The sequence below is a fragment of the Ursus arctos genome, unplaced genomic scaffold, assembly GCF_023065955.2.
Source record: "Ursus arctos isolate Adak ecotype North America unplaced genomic scaffold, UrsArc2.0 scaffold_8, whole genome shotgun sequence".
NCBI lineage: Eukaryota > Metazoa > Chordata > Mammalia > Carnivora > Ursidae > Ursus > Ursus arctos.
The window spans coordinates 77,413,293-77,440,987 of record NW_026623100.1 but is presented as its reverse complement, the minus strand read 5'-3'; the positions used below and the strand labels follow the sequence as shown (position 1 = coordinate 77,440,987).

General features: G+C 34.7%; 1 protein-coding gene and 1 non-coding gene across 2 annotated transcripts in view; both read right to left on the bottom strand.

Annotated features, from left to right (window-relative positions):
* ROCK2 (Rho associated coiled-coil containing protein kinase 2) overlaps positions 1-27,695 on the bottom strand; it is a 135,434-nt gene that overhangs the window by 85,847 nt on the left and 21,892 nt on the right. The gene's annotated exons all lie outside the window — the stretch shown is intronic.
* Positions 24,893-25,000, bottom strand: LOC113247646 (U6 spliceosomal RNA). The gene has a single exon (XR_003313328.1). It is a non-coding gene; the product is annotated as a U6 spliceosomal RNA (small nuclear RNA).

The window sequence follows — 27,695 nt, the reverse complement described above, 5'->3', positions numbered from 1 at the left end:
GACTTCTTTGTGCCATGTACTGTGCAAAGCACTTTACATGCAGTCAACATTTTAATCCTCATGACAATATATAAACCAGGTACTATAGTTATACCCACAACCAGTAGGCATAGGAACTGTACTTATAAGGTAGGTTAAATAATTTGCCCAAGCCAACAGTTTATAAGTATTACAATTTTGATAAATTTATACTTTAAACATTATTGAACTTGAAGTTAATAAAGTTATTCCTCTAACAGAACACAACAACATCCAAGTTTTAAAGTTAAGACAACAAAAGAATAGGAAACATATTTCTGTGTATCTGCTATACAGATAAGTAACCAGGAAATGTTATTTAAATGAATTTTTAATACATTTCCTCCTTCTGTTAACACAACTCCAAATACAAATACAAAACTAAAAATAGTGGGACCAGAGGCACCTGGGTGGCTCAGTTGGTTGGCGTCCGACTCGCCTCAGCTCACTTCTCAGTCTCAGGATCATGAGTTCGGGCCCCACGTTGGGTTTCACACCCATTAAAAAAAAAAAAAAAAGAGGGGGACCAAACAAATCCAACTTAGCAAATAAAATATAAATTTTTAAGCCACCCTATGTGCACACAAAGAAACTTCTGAATCTTAAATATATCCCATATTATTTTTATAGTACACCGTCTATTTCACCTAGAACAATCTAAGTCATATTAACTGATCTGTTATGATTTATCAAAATCAGATGACTAAAATCTTTAATGTTTATTTTACAATATATCTGTGAAAGTACATTAGTCTAAGATCCATAGGCCAAGTTAAACCACAAACTAAATGTATCCTGTCACCTAACAAAAAATATTCTTTATTTGAAGACAAAAAAGTTACTGAGGAAAATAAGAAATAAGAGAGAACTAACTGGGTGAAAGTGTCTCACACATATTTTGCATCATATAAATCAACTTCACTATATAAACATGAATAGCTAACTTAATGAAGCATAAGAACAGCTTTCCTGTTTGCTTCTATAAATCTTCAGCTGCCTATAATTATAGTAAAATGAGTTCTTAAAGTTCCCTACTGCCTTAAACAATATAGATGGTACAATAATGAATATGTTACTAACAGAGTACCAATCATATTTAGAACACTTAAAACAGAGTAATTATATTAAAAACTTGCTTAGAACCTGAATTCTGAATTGTAGGGGAAGAAGAATCTCCTTCAACAAAGAATACAGTTTCCACTGATCTTAAGCCTTTCTAAAGTGTGTGTATTTTAACAGGCTCCTGATTTCTAGCACCCTTTATGTCTTACACACCAATGTGTCTTAGCACAGCATTCTCCCAGTTCCTGCCTTTATTTAATATTTTGATTTTTATAGTTTGTTCATCATGGTTTTTTTGCATTTTACTAAAAGTGTACAAAGAAAAGTGTTGTGATAAAATATTATTTATCTTGATTATGGTCGGGTTTTGGCACCCCCTTCAGTTTTGTGCCTATGGCAAGTGCCTTGCACGCCTCACCCGGGCCCCAGTCCTGGTGCTAACACACTGAAATCTCTATAAGACACTCATGAACTGCAGCATGTTTTAAAAAAATGTGCAAAGAATCACATAATTGATTTGATTAAAGTTTTAAAAAAAGAATTAGTCAAAAAATTAAGTGTAGAGTTAATAATAGTACCAATGGTGAGAGTGCCCCTATGTTGATAATAATAAAGCAGCTGCTATATACAGAGAATTTGCACAACAGACACTGTGTCAAACACTTTCATGTAATTCACTGAATTTTCCAAGTTGACTGTAGAAGTAGGTATTATTAACAACATTTTTTTAATTGAAGAAATTAAGCTTGGAGAACTCAATTTCTCAGAATTGCAGCAGTGTTGGGATTGGGTTTAATGCTGCTTCAAGTAATTATTAGTATTTTTAATATTTTACCTAGGTTCTAAATTTTTTCTTCTAAAAATATTAAGTCAATGGGAAGATATGAATTAAATACTATTCATAATGTAGTACATTGTTCAGAAACACATGAATAATTTTTTTTAAGGTTTTATTTATTTATTTGACAGAGAGAGACAGCGAGCGAACACAAGCAAGGGGAGTGTGAGAAGGAGAAGCAGGCTTCCCACTGAGCAGGGAGCCCGATGCAGGGCTCGCATCGATGCCAGGACCCCGGGATCATGACCTGAGCCGAAGGCAGATGCTTAAGGGCTGAGCCACCACCCAGGCGCCCCAGACACATGAATAAAATTAACATCAAATTGTATTTGTATAACTATACTTTAGTTTATAAATCAACAATTTTATCTTTTCTTCTAAAAACAAGGTTCTCCTCCTCGAGGCATATACAGTATTTTACTGCTCCCTGTAGAATAAAACAGAAAATCAGTAACTTACCTCCCCATTATAAAATTATCAGAATAGTTAATGTCACCTGGCTGAATCCTATCCCTAATTTAACACTGGCATTCAGCTGAAAAACCACTAGCAGATAAAATCAGAGTAGTTCTTCTAATACTGACTGTAAACAAATCAAACTTTAAAAAGATTCTGCGTATCTGTAACTCACAAAATTAAGTATCATATACAGACTTTGGGACTCTCCCCTCCCCACCCCCAAAAAACCCCTGCTCATTCAAGGTAACAATTATTCAAAGAAAAGACTAATACTACTACCAATGGTAATAATAATAATAATAATAATAATGGTAGTAAATAGGGATGTTGGAGATGACAGTGGCCAACAACACAAAGCAACACTTATTATATCTTTGTGGATTTATGCCTAGAGAGAGACAAGCCACTCCAACAATAGAGTGGATATTCCAGCATTTTTCAAATTTTGAAGGTAAAACAAAGTTTTGTTAACTAGTACTTTGTTTACCAGAAGGTAAAACAACTTGGTCACATTTTCACTCAGAGACAAAGAACAGTCCTCCAAACCTCTGTTTCTGGTCAATTGTTTAGTTAATTAAACCAAGAGAACCATCTTCTTTCATTTTATAACTAGAAGTTTTCCCATATGATTTCCACCCACCAAGAACCTAAACATAGAAGATCATTCCTACAATTTGTGAAGTTAACATTTCAGCTTCATCTCCAAACAGACCCTATCCATAAGATCGAGCAATCACTCAATGAATGTTAGTTATTATTTCCAGTATTTTCAATACCACATAAATACACACTTTGCATACAGGGATTACATAATTCAAAAGATGTACACTTAAAAGTGTTTTACATTTGACTTTAACATCTAAACCTATCAGCACATCTTTGATTCTAAAAGATGGAACCAAAAACAGTTCCATTACTAATTTAATGTCATAATTTTTACTTCTTCAGATTTCATTTTCAACATCTGTATAATGCAATATCTAGATCGCAGGGCTAGTTTGACAACTAACCAAGTATTGTTATGAAGCCAAATGAAACAAAGGTTAAGTCTGAAAAGTACTAGTCACTATACATTTTTTTGTTATGAATACACTTATATGGTAATCAATTTAACAAACTCTTTTTATTCCCAAGTAGTTTTTAATCTTATTTCAACTTTACACAGCTTGAAATTTTATTTCAGCAAATTAAAATCTGGGAAAGATTACCTACAACACGTAAGTGTTAGAAGCACATTATTTATAATAGCGAGAAATTCAAAGCAACCTAAAAATCTGGGAAAAGAAAAACTAAGATTCTACTAAGGTTTGTTACAGCTATATTAAGCAATCATTAAAAATGATGGTTATAAAGACTACATAGAAAGTAATACAAAATATTAATGTTAAGGGATGCCTGGCTGGCTCAGTTGGTTAAGTGTCTGTCTTTGGCTCAGGTCATGATCCCAGGGTCCTGAGATAGAGTTCTGCATCAGGCTCCTTGCTCAGCAGGGAGCCTACTTCTCCCTCTCCCTGCTGCTCCCCCTGCTTGTGTGCTCCCTCTCTCTCTAATGAATAAAATCTTTAAAAAATATATTAATGTTAATAGAAAAGCATAAAATATAAAACTGAATGTATGATAATTCTACTTATAGGACTATGCATATGAAAAATTTTGAATGGAAATACAACAAAGTGAATATAGAAAATGTGATATCATGATGGAGTTACATGGTTTTATTTTTTTCTTCCCCTAAATTCTAACATTTTCTGTAGTATATTTTGTAACTCATAATAAAATACAGTAAAATCTAAATGTTTACTAAATGTTCAAAATATAAGGTAGTATAGAAGACACTTTAATAAATTCAGACTTCAAAAAAATTATCTATAGCTCTCCATATCTCTACTGAAAACATAACCTATTTTAAATTCCAAAACTTTTTACTGTTCTCTGCCTCCTACAAATCATATGGTCTTTTTCTCCCTGAAAGCTCTCTGGAATTCAAATGAATGCTGCTTCTGCCCAAAATTTGAATTGGGATTTTTATAGGGATTAACAGATTAATTTGGGAAGAACTGACTTCCCATCCAGAAAGCAAGGTGGGTTTCTCCATCAACTTAAATCCTCTATTTCTTCCAGTAAAGTGTTATTTGCATATACTCTATTTAAATTTTTGCTAAATCTATTGCTAAGTATTTTACATTTTTGTGGCTACTATCGCATTTAACTAGGTTGGCCATGTGAAGGACGCTGAGCTCCTTTGAGAGCAAAACTTTAATTAAAGTTCCCAATAGAAACACATTTGTTATATTCCATTTCTTACTAATTAATGATGCTCAAATACAACTTAGGTAATTAAAAAGGCAAATGTGATTTCCTTAAAACTCTGTTTAAAACTTCATACAGAAAAGTAGTAGAGAAACATCAAGAAAAACATGAATGAGGGTTGTGGGGCTGATGAACTTTACCTATTCAGAAACCCCCTTCATCCTGACTCAGGTGCTGATTACATTATGAGATAAAAATGAGTAAGAAACTCCTCTTCAAGTTTGCAAAATTTCAATCAAGGCTTTCTATTATAGAGACTTATCCTCCACTTTTAAATCCTTATTTGTGTTTGAAGTACTGGGACGGGAGGGGTAACGTGGAGTTGTAAAACATTATACTCTATATCACATCTTCCAGGTAGAAAAAAATATGTTTCTTTTTACTCTTAAAACCACCTCAGCAATTATAGATAAGAAGTAGACAACTGAACTGCCAGGTAAATGAGATGGAATTAAAGGAATTTCAAACACAAAACTATCCTTGCCTCTTATTAGATTTTGATATGTCACTAGAGTTCCTAGTAGTATTTTTTAAAACTATAGACATTTAAATCTTTCCTTTTAAATCCCACAAAAAAGCAATCGCTGGAAATATTTCCAGTATCACATCATTACATCGAGAGACATAATATCCTCAGTTTTCTAGTCAATTGTTAATCAAATCTAAACAATAAGCTTCTGAAGGCACATCCAAGTACCAAGCTCTCCTGAAAATCAGAGGGCAAAAATACATACCCATAAGTCACATTAGGAAATCAACATATACTGAGCAGCTAATTTGTGCCAAGGAAAGTCACTTTCTCATTTAATTCTCATAAAAACCAAATTGAAAAAGGAATGCATATAATGGAAAAATGTTTTTGGACAGAGCCATGTAGGTACATAAGAGACGCAGAAGTTGTAACCAGAAGCAGCTATTTCTGCTACCCATATAACTACTACTAGAAAACAGTGAAAGCAAACCTCAGCAAAAAAAGTTGATGGTTGTTTGTTTTTAAAGTACATGCTCTTTTCCCCTTCTAACTATACATGTAACTTTGCAGACTCAGTGCCCACCTGCTTTTACTGAAAAACTAAAATATTCTTCTCAATAGAAACTACAGAAGCAAGGTATATTTGACCCTCACCTAGGAAGCAATGTTTCTTCTACACATCTGAGGGGATTTTTTTAGTAATTAGAAAAAAAATGTTAATAATTGGAAATATTAGAAAAAAAAGTCTAAACGTTTTATATTAAGCATCTGTCTCAAAGCTCTTTTGGCCACCCGATCTACACTTCCTTATAAATAAAAGAAGATGAGCAAGTCTTCATAAGGAAATCTAATACACTAGTTTTTGGTCTGTTTTACCTTTTGGTAGTCCATATATTATTATTTGGCAGAGAGAAGGTCTCATTGCTAAAACAAAGTGAAAACAACACAGGCAAATCTAGAGTTTCTAAAGGCTCATTACCAACTATCATTTCATATATTACCCTTCTGCATAGTGCTCAATTTCTGGCAATAACAGCACCTCAGGTAGGAATAAGAACTTCTTGTCATTTAACTTAGATATACATTACTCTGGTTTAAAAAAAATTACCTGAAACACTGAACCTAAATCATCCTTAACTAGAACTCACAAATCACCATAATTTCTCCTATACTCAAAGGGAAAAGGTAATGAAACACACACATATCTGAACTTAGTATTCTAAGAACCAACTTCTGTGGTGGATAATTCTATCTACTTCTATACGGGGACCTAGTACCATATTTCCAAGCATCCACCAGATATCCAAGACACCTCAGAAATCTCCCAACTTGGGTGTATGTACTCAATGGGACTATGTAAGATGATCCACTAAGGTGTAGGAAGGAAATATATAATTTCGCTCATTTAACCTTAAAAAAATTTAATACAGGAGTTTTCAGTAACATCCCACTCTTGTTAGCTTTCACTGAAGTGTGACATACTACAGTTTGCATGTACCTTATCATGGGTAGATATTACCTACTAAATTTTTTTAAAAATTCTCTAGTAGAAAGATTACCAAGGAGATTTAAGACATTCCATTTTGGGGTGCAGACATATACCAGTTTACCAAACTGTAAAATTTAAATTTGTATAATTTATTATCTATTGTACCTCAATAAAGCTATTTGAAAAATGAATGTAATATATGTATTCACAGATTTAAGATAACACTAAAATGCAAATAGTACCAACAAAAAGAAAATGGCAGTGGTAACCCTTCACCTACTCCTTATATAAGCTCTTATGGCCCAAATTATTAAATGCTAAAAACAACAGCAAGCTAATCATATCACTTCCCTAAAATTAAAAATTATGCGAAGCCCATTATGAATTTCATTCATAATCATTAATAATGTACAATATTTCTGCTACAATCTTAATTTCTATAATAATTACCTCATATGCAACTAGGATGGAAGGAAATGATTAGAATATTAATTAAAATACATTATTCTTTCCAACTTGTTACTATTTTTTTAAAGATTTATTTTTCAGAGAGCTAGAGAGAACACAAGTGAGCAGGGGGCCTTCAGTGGGAGAGAATCCTGAAGCAGACTCCTCTCTGAGTGTGGAGCCTGACCCAGCGCTGGATCGCAGGACCCTTGAGATCATTACCCGAGCCAAAATCAAGAGCAGGCTGCTTAACCCAGTGAGCCACCCAGGCGCCCCTCTTGTTAATATTTTTAAACGACGGGCAAGCTTTCTCAAATTAAAAAGAACGCTTTCAAGGGGCGCCTGTGTGGCACAGCAGTTAAGCATCTGCCTTCGGCTCAGGGCGTGATCCCGGCGTTATGGGATCGAGCCCCACATCAGGCTCCTCCGCTATGAGCCTGCTTCTTCCTCTCCCACTCCCCCTGCTTGTGTTCCCTCTCTCGCTGGCTGTCTCTATCTCTGTCGAATAAATAAATAAAATCTTAAAAAAAAAAAAAAAAAAGCTTTCGAAATACAAGAAGGCATTAAGAAAAAAGTCAAAAATCACGCCGAAATGCCCTCCTACATTATAAAATAGTAGCTTCAAGATACCTACACTGTTTATGACATTAAGCTATCTAGGGAGGTTACAAGTGCAGATGAAAAAGCTGAGGACATTTTTCCTTTGTTTAAAAAAAAAAAAAAACTGATAAAGAAGGCTGGGGAAGTAAAGGTCTTCGTGGGCCTAAATCTCAAAGAAAACAGCACAAGCCTCAAGATTTAAAGCTGAAGAAATTCAAGTGTCTGTGATGCTGAGTACAAATGCCAAGATTTAACTGTGTTGATACTTCCATTTGAGCTGTTACTGCTTTTGTTAGTGTTCTGGTTGCAAGCTATATAGGTTCTGCACAGTCTGATCCTACCCTATTTTTTCTCCTAAACCTTTTAGTTATGGTACATGATTTTTCCAGAACACAAAGCTTTTCAGGAATTTGTATTTAATGTCTGTGACTGAACAAAGCCAAAGCCACCACAATTAGAAAGATATTTAAAACCTAAACAACAAGAATATGAAAACAAATATCTGTAATTCTTTGCATAATGTTTCATGCCTGAGTTCTATCCAGCACTTTACCAATTTTCATTAAACTTAAAGATAAATGTTTGAAAGCCTCTTTCGTGTTTCAGTTTTTTTTGTTTTGTTAGTTTCTTTAATATCAAACATATATATATATATATATATATTTTTTTTTTAAACATTCAGAGGCCACTGGGAAACACTGGTTGTTCTTACTAAGGTTTTTTTAAATGGCTAAAATACATGAAAAACAATATGGCGAAAAACTAAAGTCTCTTGATGGCTGGTATCTTCAGAAGGCACACAGAAAAAAATAAAATCTGAAGAAATGAATAACAAATAAATTATACAATAGAGAGGTTTACTACACAGTTGGAAGAAAGTACACGCTTTTCCTAACCTGATAGTTTAAAAATGGTTGGATACTGTTATAATTAATAACTGAAGAAAATAAAATATATTCTCAATAGAAAATTACTTCTTTAATGAAAACAATATTAAGAAAAAAAACCTTTGTAATAATAACCACCGACACTTTACCTGAAATACAAATTGCCTCTGCAACTACACATGTCCTACTACAAATGAAACTCATTCACTGCATCATTTACAGAACAAGTTTCTACAACTAAGAAATTAAATCCTTATGAGGGCAAAATAGTACAACATGTCATCAACACTATAAAATTTGTAAAAGTGAGACTGTTAAAGTATAATAGAATTTTTTCAATTCTTTGTAGTGAGATGAAGAACAACCATACAAAATTTCATTAAAAGTTTCAAGCAAAAAGTTTTCTTGTTACTTGCACTTGTAGATGAATTACTGTTTTTCTTCCTAAAAAACACTTCTCCAAATACGTGGCCTTGCCTGTGATAACAAGTACCTATTAATAGTATGCCGGCAGTTATTTCTGGAAAAAAATTAATAGATTTTGTCTAAGTAAAGGTGATATTTTGGCAATAAGAAAAGTTTTCTTTTTGGAAGATATTTTTGCCATGGAGAAAGTATTCTGACTAGGGAGGAGTCCAGAAGTGTTTCCATCCATATGTGAATCTTACAGATAAAAACATGCTTTGCCTATTAAAACTGTTTTTTTAAAACCTTTTCACATTGTTTTAAAAACTTGCAAACATAATTTTCTGACCCAGTTAAAAATAAAGATCTTCAGCACGTTTTAACCACATTTGTTATAATATATTTTCAAGTACTCTCCCCACCAGGGAAAACAGAAATTTACTAACTGAACTCCAACAGCCACATAAAAAAGTTGTATGACTGGTAGGCAGAACTGGAAAATGAGTATTATGATTTAGTAACTGCAGTCACTGATGTGTCCACTTGTATCTATACATCTTTGTGAAATCTAAAAAAAACAACTAAACAAAAACCCCAAAATTGTGATAGTCCTTAAAACCGAGTAGTAAAATAAACTGAACTTCCAACCTGATCTTTAAATGACTGTAACACAATGTTAAGCCAAAACTTTAAAAAGCAATTAAGCATTTTTGTGTAAGAATAGTTTTTATACCATTATAAAATGAATACCTCAAAAAATATTATTTGTAGTTTTATGTATATTTTATAATGTATGTAATATTTTAATACAATGATACCTATATATGAATTATAAAGACACATCTATTTGAGAATATATCTTTTACTGATGGGATACAAAATTAAAAGTTTTGAAGTCACAAACTCCTTAAATGTAAGAATTTTTTATTACCTTCATTAAGGGTAAAAATTTTTGTTTTTTACATTCCAAGGTAAAATATATTCCCCAAAACTGTTGTGTAAATAAATATTTGGCTAGCATCTTGGTATCAACATGTCCAAAACTTGGTCATTTTCTCATTCATACCTTACCTACTCTGTATCTAGTAAGCAACGCCATCCTAGGAAAGTCAGGTTCAGAAATCCTTTCCTTTGTCCCTTATACAACGTCACTGCTTCTGTACCGCGACTATTCTTGCCTCACAGTTGTTTCCTTCCCCACTCCTTTCCCTATGTTTGCTCAGATTCTTACCTACTAACTAGCTTCCCTGCCTTTAATCACCCTCTACGCTATTATATCTCCATTCTATTCCTGAGTGGTCAATCTTCTTGTAATTTAAATCTCTATGTCTCATTCCCTCATTATCTGCTCCAGACACACTGCCCTTAAGGTTTTAAAATCACAACGGAGGCCCTAACACAAGTGGGAATGGGGTAGGAAGGTAACTCTGGAACAGGCAGGGCCTTCACAAGAAGGAACGTCTGAGCAGTAACAAAGTCTGGGATGGGGAGCTGGCAACATACAGAGGAACTGAGCAAATTATGAACTATGTGATAACAGGAATCAGCTTTTACTACTGGGAGAAGTACAAATATGAGAAAAAAAGAAAGTTAGAATGAACACGGTGTTGGGATGGAATTGGAGCTATGAAGATAATACACAGGTATACACAGTTTTCAATAAAGATAAAGGAATACAGATGTAGATATAAGTGTACACACTTATACATACCTATGCTTCCTTCATCTGTCCACTGAAAGAGTCTGAGTACAGAGATACTCCAACAGCAATGAGAACATGGTTTTGAAATACTACTCTCCTCTAAAAGGAATTAAGTCTCCTTAGAGAGAATGGCTGATTCCAGGACTACAGCAGGTAAATTCTAAAATGAGCCTGTAGCATCTTGTGGCAAAAGTAGGTAGATGTACAGGTGATAAAATTACATAAAATTAGACATATGCACCATATCAATGCCAAAAACCTAATTTTGATAATGTACTATAGTTATGTAAGATACACGCATTGAAGGAAATTGGATAAAGGGTACAAAGGAACATTCTGTGTTATTTTTGTAACTTCCTGTGAATTTATATTTCAAGATAAAAGTTTTAAAAAAGTAAAGAAGTACACAAAGACTGATGAGAACACATCAAAAGGACATAACAAGCCAGCCTGAACGGGCTCCAGTGGCAAACATGGAACAATCTGAGTATTAAAATAAATAATTACAGTAATGGAGTATAACCCATTGAATAAAAAAGGAATTCCTGATACAAATAAATTAAATGAAGTAACTGTCTTTCTTCTATTAAAATACCAACTAAAAAACGTAGAAGAAATATTAAATCAGAATATCACTATTTGGCAATCTTCACAGTAAAAATTAATTTGGTGAAAAACATCAATGGCTACTAAAACTAATGGGTGAAAGTAGAAACAGAAATATGATTTTCACAATCCCAGAGTATCTCCCCACAAATACTTATTAATTACAAAGGGAGGAGGAAGTAACTAGAAATTTGATAGACATCACTTTTAATAAAGTAATCTAACAATACCTAATAGAATAAGCTGTATGCCACAAAATAGGATTCATCAAGAACACATCTGTGAAACTGCAGCCAAAAATACATATCTTGGATCTAATCAACAGAAAACATTAGACACATCCAAATTGAGGGATATTCTACAAAACGAGTGGCTTACAACCTTCAAAACTGTAAACAGCATGAAAATCAAGAAAGACTGAGAAACTGTTCCAAACTGAGGATTAAAGAAACATGAGAGCTGGATGCGATGCATGATCCTGGATTAGGATCATTTTGGTCTAAGGAACATTATTTGGGCAATTAGCAAAACTTGAATGAGGGCTCTCAGCAAAATACATACAGAAGTTTTGAAAATGTTTTCTTAAGTTGGAAACTGTTTCCAAATAATAAGTTGTTTTTTTTTTAAGTCACACAAGCCATGTTCCTGACTCAAGACCTTTGGATTTGCTATTTCTGTCTTAAACGGTCACATCTATGTATCTGCATGGCTAACTCTCCTGCTTCCACCAGGTCTTAAGTTTTCAGAGAAACCTTGGTATCTAAACTGTCAACATCCTGGGGCGCCTGGGTGGCACAGCGGTTAAGCGTCTGCCTTCGGCTCAGGGCGTGATCCCGGCGTTACGGGATCGTGTCCCACATCAGGCTCCTCTGCTATGAGCCTGCTTCTTCCTCTCCCACTCCCCCTGCTTGTGTTCCCTCTCTCGCTGGCTGTCTCTATCTCCGTTGAATAAATAAATAAATAAAAATAAAAAAATAAAAAATAAACTGTCAACATCCTATATATTCATACTTTTCTCGTTTTACTTTTTTCTCCTTGCCATAAATCACTATCTTATATACAATTAATTATTTATTATCTGGCTCCCCATTAAAATGTAAACTGATAACAGAGAAGTTTTGTTTTGTTCACTGCAACATTCCCAGGGTCTAATCCAGAACCTGGTATGTGGTAGTTGTTAAATACATATTTATTAGACTGAACGTACATAAAGTCCTTGGAACTCAAAGAACTTAAGACACAATTACAAAATAAATTCACTTTCTCAATCACAGCAAGGGAATATTGAAGCAGGTAAAAAGACCTCTAGTGTTAATCTGATAGCTCTGGGGTATCATTTCAACAAGTATGTCTGCAGCATAAATGAATGAGCTAATGTCCCTGCTCTAAGAAGCTCAGTGAGCAAACCTATTTCCATCAGAAAGCAAAACTGTACTAATGCAGCCAGCTAAGACAACTGTATTTACCACCAGCTTGTGGAAAATACAATCTAAACACTCTAAATGCTGACAGACAAGAATTAACTGTATCAAACTTACCTGAAACTATAGATAAATACACAGAGAAAGCAAGTTTTCTCCGGGGGGGGGGGGGGAGACAGTAAACTCATATTCAAATAAAATCAGTGGTGCAAACCAAGGGGCATAATATAACTGAGGTCTCTGATTTTATTACCACATTTCCTTGAAAAACTACCAAGACTATAATCAAACTAACCACAACGATCTCAATTAGTTTACAGTATTATGAAACATACCAAATGGTTTGTATATAGAAAAAAAAAGTATAAATCCAAAAATCTGCAAAATGATCTTATGGTTTCTACGCATGAAGTGGTCAAATCACTAACATCTCATTTTATAAATGTTTTTCTCCTATGCCACCAAGTAATACAGATGACCTTCCTTTCTTGCATACCAATCACCAAAGACAGACATTACCTTGAAGAAATTCCTAAATAACAAACCTACCTGAATTTAACCCAATACTCCAAAAAAATGAAACACAAACTATGTATGTGCATGGGTATATAAACACATATATATGTATTAACAGGCATGGTTTGATAATCATTAATTGAGCTACACACATGACCCCCATCTATCTCATAGCCAAACTGGTTCTTTGATGGTCAATGAAATCCAAATTTATAAAACAAACTCTAATTTCCAACAGAAACAGTATTCTACCAAAAAATAAAATCACAAAAATATAAGAATATAAAACACAAAAATGTAGTTTAACATTCCTAAATACAAAACCAATCATTTAATAGAAAAGCTATGTCAAAAGTTTTTCTTGAGATATTTTATGAATGGGCTGAACTAACGTAAAATAAGTCAGACTAAGTGACCTACTGATGCTTTCTTTTCCTGGCAAATCTCCCTGTAACAAGTATTGGTATCTTTTATTTCTCCTCACTTAGTCCATGTTACAGTAATCTGATCCCAAAATTCGGTGAATTTGATTTTTAAGGGAGGTACTTGACTATATTAGCGTTATTACTGTTACCGGTGTTACTGCAACCCTCAGGAAATTCTAAATATGAGTTTAGCTGTTACTATAAAGTTTTAACTTACAATTTTTTCAAGAAAGTTAGAAGTGGGAGTTGGGGATTAAAAGTCAAGCAGTTGTGAGAGATTCCTGTACTTATTGTGCTTGCTTAGTCATATGGTTCAGACTTCATAAAAGATACTGCCAACATCATTGTGGTATATGCAATTCTAAGAGAATTCTGAGGGCAACAAGTCACTGACTCAGAAAAATTTCAAATTTAAAAGACAAATAACCAGATCATATAAAGGTCATCATATTGAAAGTATGATCACCACAAAATATTCCATTTTGTAATTATTCTTGAGACTACAAAACGATATTTTCTATCCTGGCATGCACAACATTACAACTTAACTATAAATCCATGCTCTATGGCTATAATTTATAAAAATGTAAGATCTACTGAAGGAAGAATCATAGGTTGTATGTAATAGACACTTAGTGATCACAACTCCTACTTATAATTATTTTAAGTTACACTAATTTTCTAGAATCCTGATCCCTATAAATTATACACAGTAATTCTCATCTACTCTCATCCTTTTGATAAACACAGCAAGGAAGACTCCACCTCTGAGAGAGACCTATCTGTTGGAAGAGTCCAAATCTATTCAGGACAATGAGCTCATTCTGTCCCATATCCCAGCCTGTATCCTAGATTTTACCAATAATACATAAGACATTCAGACCTCTAACATATTCCTCCAATTCTCAACTGGCTCTGAATTCAGAATAAGAATAACTGTTATATATCAGACCCCTAAAACACTCTAAAAAAAAAAAACAAACAAACAAGTAACGTGTGGACAATATAACAGGGTGATTTCTACCTCCACCAATGATAGACTAACTTGTTGCAAACCAATTCTACCACTGAGACCAATTGGGGATGGGGAGTGGAGTCAAGGATGTGAGCCTAAAGCTGACTACAATGCAGCAGCTCAGAAGTAAAGTTGTCAAATCACTATGCTGTACACCTGAAACTAATGTAGCACTGTATGTCAACTACAATTTTTTTTAAAATTCAACAGACAGATCAGATACAACTATGCCCTCTAGTAACCTAAATCCTTTAAAACATTTTTCTATTGAATTTAAGGTTGTATGGTCAATTTATGTAAGCTCTTTAATTAAGAATATTAGTGCATCTTCTACCTTTTTGGGCATTTGGTTTTTCTCAGTTTGTTATCTTTTAACTTTCTCTTTAGTCTTGTTCAATTCAGCAAATAAAAACTATGATTTTTTTTATTTATTTACTTTTTAAAAAGATTTTATTTATTTATTTGACAGAGAGAGAGACAGCCAGCGAGGGAGGGAACACAAGCAGGGGGAGTGGGAGAGGAAGAAGCAGGCTCCCAGCAGAGGAGCCTGATGCTGGGCTTGATCCCATAACGCCGGGATCACGCCCTGAACCAAAGGCAGACGCTTAATGACTGAGCCACCCGGTGTCCCATATGATGTTTTTCTTTATGGATGCTTTTGTATCGATTATGTTTAGATTACATGGGCATGTGTGCAGCTTCATTTGGTTTATGGTTTTTCCTTTTTTTTTTTTACAATAACTCTTACTAATTTTTTTTAATTTATTTATTCGACAGAGATAGAGACAGCCAGCGAGAGAGGGAACACAGCAGGGGGAGTGGGAGGAAGAAGCAGGCTCATAGCGGAAGAGCCTGATGTGGGGCTTGATCCCAGAACGCCGGGATCACGCCCTGAGCCAAAGGCAGACGCTTAACCGCTGTGCCACCCAGGCGCCCCTAATTTTTATTTTTTATTTGTAAAGTAAGTTTTACACCTAACATGGGATTTTAACGACCCTGAGATGAGGAGTTGCATATTCTACGGACTGAACCAGCTAAGCGCCCCACTGTTTATGGTTTTTCATTTTGCCTTTATCCTCTTTGACTATTTGGAGTTTATTTTAGTGCATGAGAAAATAACCTCATTTTTTCCCTCAAGTACTTAACCAACTTTTTAAAAGAAGTTTTTCATTATAATCATAAATTTTTATTTTGTTCTTGTAAATATATGTAATGCTAATTAAAATGGAGGAAATAACAAAAATAAATTCTAACTTTGTCCTACTACCTGCACAAATATATAAATATGTATTTGTATGAATACCCTTTGATATCTAGATGTAAGTAATTAAAATGACTCAAAAGTCCTTGATTACAGGTATTGGATAATTAAAATACATCTAATGGAATACTGTAGATCTATTAAGAAGAATGAAGTAGAATGTATTAACATAGAAATACGAAAAGGATATACTGTTGAAAGACTAAAACAAATTACGACATTAAAAATGAACTGGAAAAACTATTCAGTCAGTAATTTGCACTTCAGAATAACAATGGTGCTCTCCTCGTAGTCCGGTGTAGCAATTAAAAACATTACCACAAATGCCTTTGGATATGCTGCTCTATGCTGATTTTGACTATGTGTTTTGGCTATGTGGTCTATAAAGGAACTGATTCAGACTTCACATATACTGGCTTTTTAATTACTATTATTCACTGAAACACAGTACATTAAGCATATTTAAAATATCTCAAGAGTGGTTAAGAACTACATTTGCTGGCACCAAAATAATGTTCAACATATACCATGCTATATTTCTTGCATAAAATAGGTCCCATATCCTTGACATTTTATATATCATCAAATCCAGTAAGTTTAGATAAACAAAATATTAACTATACATATTATTAGCTTTGCTTTTCATGGTTCTTTTTATTACGACATTGTTGAAATCAACTTATAAAAGTTAGGAAGCTATATCATAATTAAATTTGGCCAGTATCCCAGCACCCATGATTCACCATTTTGTGTTTGCCACTAAAGATGTTCTCCAAATAGCTAAACCATATTGTGGCATATGATAAAGACAGGCAAATATGCTTAAATATGAATTCCTTGAAAAATTATTCATCTCCTTAAATGGCATAGCCAAAAACTTTCTTCCAAGAAAAGAGGTGCAAAAAGGGGGGGGGGGACGCAATTACAAATGAGACTATTGTTCCTTACAGCAAGGACTGTGTCCAAAAAGCTGAATTATGCTTTTATTAAAATTTTATGCATATTCTCGTCTATAGGCAAAATCTATGAAAAGGGAAAAGCCACTTATCTAAATTCAATTTCTCAGGGAGACCTGGCTGGCTCAGTCAGAAGACCAAGCGACTCTTCATCTCGGCGTCAGGAGTTCAAGCCCCATGCTGGGTGTAGAGATAATTTAAACAAGTACTTTTTAAAATAGTAAATACATTCAGTTTGTTAAACCTAAATGAGTAACTACATGCCAAGCACAGTGCTATAAACTGGAAATATAAATATAACTAAAATAACTTTATATTCTATCTCTTTGCAAAAAAAATCTAAGGTAATCAAGGCATGGTCCTTAAACTCAAATGGCTTATACTCTAGTAGAAGGCATAAACTCAAACCAAATACATACTATAAAGGGTAAAAAAAAATTTTAAGAATTATATTCAAGTTACAGAAGTTACAGAACATACATACCCTTTAATCAGTGCTACAAAACAGAGAGCACTATTACACAGAACATAATGTCCAACAACAGGATCATGGTTAAGGATGGAAACACTTCATTCAATATTGTGGTACATTTGTTTAAAAGTTTAAGAAAAAAAGTTAACAATATCATAGGAAAATCCTTATGATATCATGTTAAAGACAAAATTGAATATGAGGTAAATTAAAATTAAATTAGCAAAATTATGAAAATAGCAAAAAAAACAGGAGTAATTATCTTTGGGTAGCTAGAAGTTTTTATTTTTTACTCTTTACATTTTCCCATTTTCTATAATAACCACATATTACTCCTATAATCAGGAATGTAATAAACATCTACAAAGATATCCATAGTATTTTCTGGCAAGCCATTTAAACAAGGCGCAAATCCTATTATCTGTTAACTAAATAACACTGTATAACACTCTGCCAAACTCCCTGAAAATATAACCAAAAAAGTTTCATCAAAATGTAGACTGGTGGGGCTCCTGGGTGGCTCAGCTGGTTAAGTGTCGGCCTTCGGCTCAGGTCATGATCCTGGAGTTCGGGGATTGAGCCCCCCATCAGGCTCCCTGCTCAGCCGGGAGACTACTTATCACTCTCCCTCTGTCCCTCCCCCATTCCTTCTCTCTCTCTCTTTCTCAAATACATAAAAAAAAAATCTTTTAAAAAAATGTAGACTGGTAAGAAAAGATTGAGAGAAATAAAAGACCTCACTTTTCTAAACAACCTCTGCTAGAAATTAAGACCAATAACTACATTATTAAATGACATAACTGGGGCACCTGGGTGGCTCAGTCAGTTAATGATGTCTGACTCGGTTTCAGCTCAGGTCATTATCTCATGGGTTGTGAGATCAAGCCCCCGCATCAGGCTCAGTGGGGAGTCTGCTTGAAGATTCCCTCACATACACCCCTCCCTCCACTAATGCTCTCTCTCTCTCTAAAATAAATAAATAAATCTTTAAAAAAAAATTTAAAGTTAAGTGACATAACTAAAGTAATAAAGATCACACTGGGTACTTTCTTCAGATCACAATTTGATTAGCTGCATTTCATATACTCAACAGATGTTCTCTATCTGTGCTATCCCATATGGCAGCCCCTAGCCACATGTGACTACCCAACACTTGAAATAAGGCTAGTGCAACTGAGGAACTGAACTTATTTTATTTTAATTAGTTTAATTAATTTAGCCACATGTAGCTAATAGCTACCACATTGACCATAGGTGTTTTTAGATACATTCTTAGCTCTCTTAAAAGGGATTAAGAGGTGCAAACTTTGAGTTATAAAATAAAAAGTCACCAGGATAAAAAGTATAGCACAGGAAAAATATAGTCAATAATACTGTAATAGCTATGCTTTGTAACAGATAATAACTACACTCATCATGTTGGGCACTGCATAATGTATGGAATGGATTGTCGAATCACAATGTTGTACACCTGAAACTAATACAACATTGCAGGTCAACTATACTTTAACAGCAACAACAACAACAACAAAGAACTACTCAGTAAAACTACCCTCGACTGGTAGCACTTAAACTTGAGGAATTGGAAAAGCAGGTAAGTACTGTGAAAGCAAAAGGAGAAAAAAAAAATTCCTACATGTATCCGATTAACAGAGGTTAGTGGAAGGGGACAAAATGGGTAGTAGATCTTATAGCTGAAGAAAATTCAGAATTTATACATTTGTAGGTAGAGTATTAACAGTTTTAATTATTTCCTTTGTTAAATTTAAATCTACACTTTGTCAATCACTAAAGAGAAAAATCATGCTGGGTGGCTCAGTCAGTTAAGCACCCAACTCTTGGTTTTGGCTCAGGTCATGATCTCAGCATCCTGAGATGGAGCCCTGCATGGGCTCCACACTCAGCGAGAAGTCTGCTTAAGATTCTCTCTCTCCCTCTGCCCCTCACACACAGACATCTTTGTCTCTCTCTCAAAAAGTAAATAAATGTAGAAAGAAAGAAAGAGAAAAGACTATAGCACAGTGAACATGTGACCAGCTGGGAATGGCAAATTTTTCCATAGCATTTAATTTCCTGTACTCCAAAAAAGGCAAGACTCAACAAACTAAAAGGTTACACAAACAAGGACTTATTCTCAATAGTTCTGGCATCTGTCTTTTCCACCAGTGAATTTCTTTTTCAGGTATGCAGTCAGTCTTGGTCTCACTTAAGAGACAACAGGTTAAACAGGTTCTGGAACACCCAGGCTTTAAAAGTATTCTGCCATAACAGATTATAAAAATTAAATTTCTTTAAGTAAATGTTTTATATGATCATAAATTTCAAGTAAATCTTGGCACTCTTTTGCTCCTAGGGTGTGATGTGTTTGTCCCGTGAATGCTATTATGTCATTACAGACCAAGAAGAGTAGACTAAAACAAAATGATGAGAATGAAAACCAAAAATGCATCAAAATTTCTTAATGAATTAAGAAACTTAGAATAGACTAGAAGATTCAAGCTGTTTTCCTCAGATCATAAGTACAGCAATTTATAGCTAACCATACCTAAAACTAAACCTTTAACTGATGAAGGACACTAGCATACTTGAGAGACTTAAACGCTAGGTTGAGGCCTTCAGAATAACCATCATCTACAATATAAACCTTAAGATCGAATCACTTCTAGTCTAGGGTTTATGGTGGTTTTCAACTTTACAGATTCAGAAAGTTTATTTTAACTTCTCATTCTTCACTAATAAGCAAAAGAAATAAGTTACCTGAAACAATTAATTTAGTCACTGGTACAGGGTACCTCCTAAGAGATTAATTTACCAACCAGACTTGTCTCAGAAATAAAATATAAAAGAAAAGGCATGGCTTAGTGAAAAAAGTGTGTGATTTGAAGCCAGACAGACTTGAAACAGAATATGAATTCCATCACTACTACTGAGTTATATAACTTCCTTCTTTAAACCTCAATAACATCAGTAAACAGAGACAATAATACAACATTGCACAGGAATGTTGTGAAAAACACAAGAAGAAAATAAAATGTCTATAAAACACAGTACACACATAAAAGGAATTCTAATGAAGGAGAGTTATTAATTTTTAAAAGCTACTAAAAAAACAAGTTGCCCTTTACTACACATTTCTAAAAACTGTATTTCTGGGGAACCCGGGTGGCTCAGTCAGTGAATTGTCTGCCTTCGGCTCAGGTCATGGTCTCAGGGTCCTGGAATGGAGCCCTGCATTGGGCTCCCTGCTCAGCGAGGAGCCTGCTTCTCCCTCTCCTTCTGCAACTCCCTCTGCTTGTGCTCTCTCACACACACACTCTTTCTCTCTCTCAAATAAAGAAAAACTTAAAAATAAATAAATAAAAACCTTATTTCTCTGACAATATTAAAGAAGTGACAGCTTTTTATTTTATTTTATTACTTATTTGACAGAGAGAGAGAAAGGGAGAGCACAGGTCGGGGAGCAGAAGGCAGAAGGAGAAGCAGGCTCCCCACCGAGCAGGGAGCCTAATGCGGGACTCGATCCCAGGACCCTGAGATCATGATCTGAGCCAAAGGCAAATGCCCAAACGACTGAGCCACCTAGGTGCCCAGTGATGGTAATTTTTAAGCATCAACTTGACTTGGGTTCAGCTGTAAATGACAGAAAATGCCCCTTAGTAACTTTATGTCTGCCCTAAAACAGTTAAGGGTCCTTTTGAAGGACACTGGTGTAATCTGTTGCTGTCCCAGGAGCTGGAGCTGTCAAATCCCCTCCTCTCTTTCACTTCCCATTCAAACAACAAAGGCCATTTGTACCATTAAAAAAAACCAAAAAATTAAATGTGGATATAACAGCTCCCACAATCATCAGAGATCCAGGCTCCTCAGCTTTGTTGCCATCAACCTGAATATACTGCTCCAACCTGACGATGTGGGGACAGCAAGCACCAATACCAGTCATTAAAAAGAAACGACAAAAAAAGATACATAAGCTCCCCAAAGGACTCTTCCTCAACACTATTCATAAACCCCTTTTGTTCACATTCCATAAGCCAATACTACTCATGTGGTCAATCATATACAGCGACAAAAACTGCTTTAAAAAAATAGATGTGGTTATGGTTACACAATATTGTGGATGTACTTAGTATCACTGAAGTGGTTAGAATGGTAAACTTCATGTTATACATATTTTACCATGATAAATAAGAGATTTAGAAAATACTGAAAATGCTAAGTAGAGACATGATACATAAAAAAGGACACAAACCAAAAATCTAGAGATAAAAAAATATCATGTGTGAGATGAAAAATCCATTGGATGGGACCAACAGGAGACTAGAAATTGCAGAAGAAAAGACAAGAGAACTTGAAGACATAGCAACAGAAATTATCCATAATGAAACACAGAGGGGAAAAGAAAACTAAAAACAGCAGATAGACTCTCAGTAAGTTGTGGGCCAACATGAAGGAACCTAATGTACATATAATTAGAAGTCACCAGAGGGGGAAAAATAAAATAAAGGAAAAAAAACATGTGAAGAAATAAAGGCTAGAAATTCTCTACACCTGATAAAAACTAAAAACTATACAGATCAAGAGGCTCAACCAAAGCTAAAACGAAGAAGCATGAAGAAAACAACAACAGGCATATCAAATGATTAAAGCCAGTCAGAAAAAGAAACTAGAAAAAAAAAAAAAACACTATGAACAGAGGAATAATGCTAGTCAGAAGACAGTGAAGCAACATATTTAAAGTACCAAAAGTAAAACAAAAACTATCAACCTAGAATACAATATACAGCAAAAATACCTTTCAAAAATTAAGGAGTCACTAAATAAAAATGAAATTACGACTTATCAAAATTTGTGGGTGGCAGCAAAAGCAGTAAAGAAAAATTTATACCAAAAAATGCAAACTTAGGAAAAAAGAAGACCTAAATCCAATAATTTAAGTTTCCTGAGGAAAAACCTGAGAAAGGACAATTTAAGCCTATAAGCAGAAGAAAAATAAATAAGAATGAGAAGAACTTCATACTTATTAGGATGGTCACTATGAAAAAAAAAAAAAAAACACCTTAAAATAACAAGTACTGGCAAGGGTGTGGAGAGACTAAAATCCTTGTGCACTGCTGATAGGAATGTAAAATGGTGCAGCCACTATGGAAAACAGTCTGGTAGTTCCTCAAAAATTAAAAATAGAATTATCATGATCCAGCAATTCCACTTCTGGATATACAATGAAAAGAACTGAAAGTAGGGTCTCCAATATTTGTACACTTGTGTTCATAGCAGCATCATTCATAACAGCCAAAAGGTGGAAGCAACTCATGTCCATCTACAAATAAATGGATAAACAAAATTTCATATATAAACACAATGGAATATTACCCAGCCTTGGAAAAGAAAGAAATTCTAACATATGCTGCAATATGGATGGGTGAACCTTGAGGGCATTATGCTGAGTGCAATAAGCCTTTGACAAATACTATACAATTCTACGTATATAAGGTACCTAGAGCAGTCAAATTCATAGAGACAGAAAGTAGAAGGGTGGTTGCCAGGGGCTGGGGGAGGAGGGAATGAAAACTTGTTCTTTGATGGGAATGGAGTTTTGTTTTGTTCGTTTGTTTTTTAAGATTTTATTTTAAGTAATTTCTACACCCAATGTGGGGCTTGAACTCACAACCCTGAGATCAAGAGTCCCATACTCCACCAACTGAACCAGCCAGGTGCCCCATAATGGGTACGGAGTTCAGAGTTTCACAAGATGAAAAGAATTCTGGATCTTGTCGTAAAACAATGTGAATGTGCTTAACACTACTAAACTGTACACTCAGAAATGGTTAAGATGGTAAATCATATATTATGCATTTTTTACCACAATAATAAACAAACAAACATCTGGCATTTGTTAAAGGCTTACAACATGTCTGTCACTATGTGCTTTAGATTACATCATTTAAACTTAACTTTATAAAGGAAGTATTATTATTATCCTCCATTTTACTCATAGGTTCAAATGTTAAGCGACTCATAAGGTGACACAGTTAAGGACAAAAAAAAAAAACCCAAATATGACTCCAGAGCCTGAGTCCTTAAACACCTTGTTATACTGTCTCTATATTGTCTTTGTTAAATAGTTATTACTTCTATGAAGGAAGAAATGTTACCAAAAGAAATATTCATAGGGATGCTTGGGTGGCTCAGGTGGTTAAGCATCGGCTCCAGTCATGATCCCAGGGTCCTGGGATTGAGTCCTGCATTGGGCTCCTTGCTCAGCAGGGAGCCTGCTTCTCCCTTTACCTGCCACTCTCCCTGCTTATGCTTGCTCTCTATTTCTCTCTCTCTAATAAATAAAATCTTTTTTAAAAAATTTTTTTCCAAAAAAAAAAAAGTTCATAATACATATGGGGGGGAGGAGTTTCCCAGCTAAAGCAGTTGATGTGTTTTGAAGATAGAGCATGGTACTTTTCAAGATTCCATATACAATGAAACAATTCCATGTTAGTAAGTTAATTATTCTCTCCACTTGGAGGCATTAAAAAAATTAATTAAGGAAGATTAAAACCAAACAACTCATTTTTGGAGAAGCTCAACCTGAACCTAAGAAGATTCTCAGGAGAGTAAGATGAAAAATCAGATTTAAAAGATATTCTAAAATCTGAAATCCTTTTAATGTTTACAACATTTTATATCAATTAATTTTCTAAAATATCTATTCAGCTTGTCCAAAAATAATGGTTACCAATTTCTTACACAGAGCTTCAAGTTTTTGCTTTAGGAAATAAGCATAAAAATGAGAAAAGGGGGCACCTGGGTGGCTCAGTCGGTCAAGCATTTGACTCTTGACCCAGCTCAGTCTTGATCTCAAGGTTTTGAGTTCAAGCCCACATTGGGCTCCATGCTGGGTGTGAAACATACTTAAAAAAAGAGAGAGAAAAGAAAAGAATGTTACCTTAGAACTCTAAAGGTACAGATCCTTTTATAGTTCTGCCATTTACTGGCTGCATTTCTTTGAGCAAATTATTTTACCTCTCCAAACCTCAGTGTCCTCATTCAGGAAACTAGGAAGAATATTATCTGCTCCATATATTTCACAGATTGTTCTAACATATGAGACAACATACAAAAATGCTAAGATGCTAAATCTTTTCACTACAGACTAAATAAAACCTTTACTGAAAGAATTTGTTAGCTTATACTGATAGATACAGGCTACTCAGACTTTTTTACTTTAATAATGACTTTAACACTGACAGATAACACATTTTTCATTATGCCTGCAAAAAAATGGGCAACTAACTCTATTCTACTTGGAAGGGGTCACAATATTTTTTAAATGTTTGAAACTAAGGATTTCTAAAGAGAATATTTTTAAAGAACATGTCATTTTGATGTGACTAGAAAATGAAACAGAAATCTAACAAATTAATAAAGCACTTCAGAACAGTGCCTGGCATATAGTAAGATCTACTATGTGTCTTTTTTTTAAATTCCAGTACAATTAACATGCAGTGTTATATTAGTTTCAAGTGTACAATATAATGATAAAAATATGGAGTGCTTCACGAATTTGCATGTCATCCTTGAGCAGGGACCATGCTAAATCATATCCGTATTGTTCCAATTTTAGTATATGTGCTGCCGAAGCAAGCACGAGAACTGTATCTTGCTAACCATGTTACTATTATTGCTATTGACAATAACTTTAATGATACATCATAAAAAAACACTTATTCAATATGCTAAGTTTCAAGTATTTATCATTAAGAATTTTAAAAAATTCAAAATATCTTCTACAGTTTAAAGGAAGTTTTATATACAGCATTTATATCACCATTTTCCATTAACCATATTTTATACACACCTCTCACAACAGAAATCTCACAGGAAGCATGAATTCACAGTAGCAACCCCTCCTTGGAACAGTCCTCTAAGGAAATCCTCTTTTGAGTTCTATAAACCATCCATCCATAATTAAATACATAGCCAGGTCCGTTTTGAAAAAAAACATTGTAAATACATATTTGTCTTCTTCATCCAAAGTTTGGGTTCAAAGCAAACTAAGTACAATGAGGCAAAAGTATTTCCAAATACTGCATATTAGTAATATTTGGGGAGTTAGCATTTTCATTCCAGGCAGAGAAACCTACATGTTAAAAAAAAAAAAAAAAAAAAGCCTGGAAATGGGAAGAAAGCAGCTTCAAATGAAGGTATTTAATAGGGGTAGAAATTGGGAGGAAGAAGAGAAGTTATAAGAGATAGGGCCAGAAAAGTCAGGTCATTAACAATCTTGTAAGAAACTTGAGTATTTTGAAATTTTCCCTGAATAAATGGGAAATTAGTCATTTAAGTACTTTAGTTTGGGAATAATAGGATTAGATCTGCATCTTATAATAAGTAGTTTGGTTGGAGAGTAGAAAATGGATAGGAGCTAGGAAAGAACAATGGGGAAGAGAATACTGCAACAACCTAAGAAAAATGTGATGGTCACTTGAAGTGGGAAAGTAGCAGTCAGATGGACGAGAAATGAATCATATGTTAGAGATAACACTGACAGAATCTGGTGGTACTGAATGTGAAGTCAAAGATGACAGATACCCAAATAGTCAGATTTCTGGCTCGTTCCAAGCCAGATGGATAACAGAATCACTAATCCTAGAAAATGAAGGAGATCTGAAAGCAAAGGGGGAAAAAATATTGTTGTAGATATACTGATCTTGAAGTATCTGTGGTATATCTGAGTGGAGATGTCTTATAGGTAGCAAGCTGATGTATGAGCCTAAGGCTCAGAGGCAAGCTTTCAGGTGGAAAAATGGAAATCATCAACATACAGATGATAAAGAAAGTCCTAGAAATAGACACAAGCTAAGAAGAAGGCAAAGAATGAATAAAAATAATAAGAAAGCAAGAATCCCATTTAGCAGAGGAAGAGAAAACAAAGGAGCCTGAGACAAACAGCTGGAGATGCTCTGAGTACTGTCATAGAAGCCAACGGAGCAATTTGAGAAGTGTCAAGTACTTCTGAACATTGGATAAAATGATCGTTTTAGCAGCAAGGAAATCAGCATAATCTTGAAGTGAGCAGTGTTAGTGATGGGACAGAATGGGAGGGAGATTATAGCATACAGTGAACAGAAAGTGAGACAGCAGAATTTGTTCTGCTGGTGAGGGGAGGGGCAAAAGGTAGAAAGAACTGACATTTCTTTCTAAGGGTCATTTGGTTATTTGTTTTAGCTGAGACATTTGAACAAGTTTAGCCAAATGAAAAATAATCCAAATTAAGAGAGAGATGAAAGACAAATAGAATTAATCAACAAAAGGAGAGAATGAGATCCAAAGCACAGTTGGAGAATCAGCCTCAGACAGAATGATGGATACTTCATCAACTGAAACAGAAGGAAAAGGAAGAACAAATGGTACAGAAGAGATAAACGGGTGAGTCAAGTAACACGAAATTTAAGGGATCTCCTTTTGATAGCTTCTATTTTCTCATGAAGTGAGAAGACCATCTGGGAGCATACTTTGCTCAAAGAAAGAAAAGAATGTTTAAAACAGACCCTATGGGGGCGCCTGGGTAGCGCAGTTGTTAAGCGTCTGCCTTCAGCTCAGGGTGTGATCCCAGGGTCCTGGGATGGAGCCCTGCATCGGGCTCCCTGCTCCGCTGGGAGCCTGCTTCTTCTTCTCCCACTCCCCTGCTGTGTTCCCTCTCTCGCTGGCTGTCGCTCTGTCACATAAATAAATAAATAAAATCTTTTTAAAAATAAATAAATAAAACAGACCCTATGGAGAATGACAGAATTGCTCTGCCACCTTGAAAGCTCTTACAAGAAATAGAGACCATGAATTCACAGTACTACTAACCTGGGTAGTAATTTTTTCCTCCATCAGTGCTCAATAAACACCTTTTGTATAAGCCAGAGAGACAAACTGATCCAAAATCTAGGTGCAAATGCATAGGATACAAATTCAACAGGGCAAGCAAATTGAGAATTCTGGCAAGAGTTCTGAAGTGATGGACAATGGATTCTTGCCTGCTTATAAAGGAAGCATTTGGTGGACAGAGGTGTCAAGGAACTGCAGATCTCAAAAGCATCAATGAATAGGTTTAATGAAAGGATAAGAGCTCAGGAAGAGAATGTTTGAATAAACTATCTCAAAGGTTAAAGCTGATTTCAGGGAATGGTAAGGCCCAAAGTAGTTTCATGGGAGTAAGTAATTGAGTTAAGTGAAGATCCCCACTAGAGATGAGGAAACTGTGAAGTCTGGAGTTAGGGATAGGGATAAGTAGCAACTGTAGAAGACCTCACAGAGAAAATAAATTTGAGGTGGATCAAGAGTTCTCTAAAAGA